The sequence below is a fragment of the Penaeus monodon genome, chromosome 15, assembly GCF_015228065.2.
Source record: "Penaeus monodon isolate SGIC_2016 chromosome 15, NSTDA_Pmon_1, whole genome shotgun sequence".
NCBI lineage: Eukaryota > Metazoa > Arthropoda > Malacostraca > Decapoda > Penaeidae > Penaeus > Penaeus monodon.
In genome coordinates, this window is record NC_051400.1 from 12,100,243 (window position 1) to 12,100,738 (window position 496).

Genomic DNA, 496 nt, shown 5'->3' on the forward strand with positions numbered 1-496 from the left:
AAATTCCTGAAAGGATCCCCCGTGGGAGGTGGGTGGTTCTTCATCCAATGAAGCCCCCCTCCTGCGGGCAAGGTGTACAACAGTTGTATTTCTTCAGTCAGTCATTAGTTTCTTTGTTATTCAACACTCCTCCCTCTTCACCTCCCTCCTACCCTGTAATGACATCTGGAGGTGTCAGCTTCTGATTTGCATCAACTCAGGGAAAACATTGGGCTGCGAGTCAATCTCTCATAATCTCGTTCTTTTCAATTCTAGGGATTATTTTATGACTCTTGCAATAATATAAAAGAAAATCTACTCCAAGAAATAGCAATGCGTTTTGTGAACACAATATTCTGTTCCATTCAAGCTCATGTCGTTTGCAGCTCCTGAAATTGAAATAAAGGTTCCCTCTGTTCATAGGCGCAAGCACATTAAATCTTGATGTAGTGCTAAATAATAATTCTGAAAAGCAATTCAACATCTGAGTGGTGTATGTCAGATATTACGTTACACC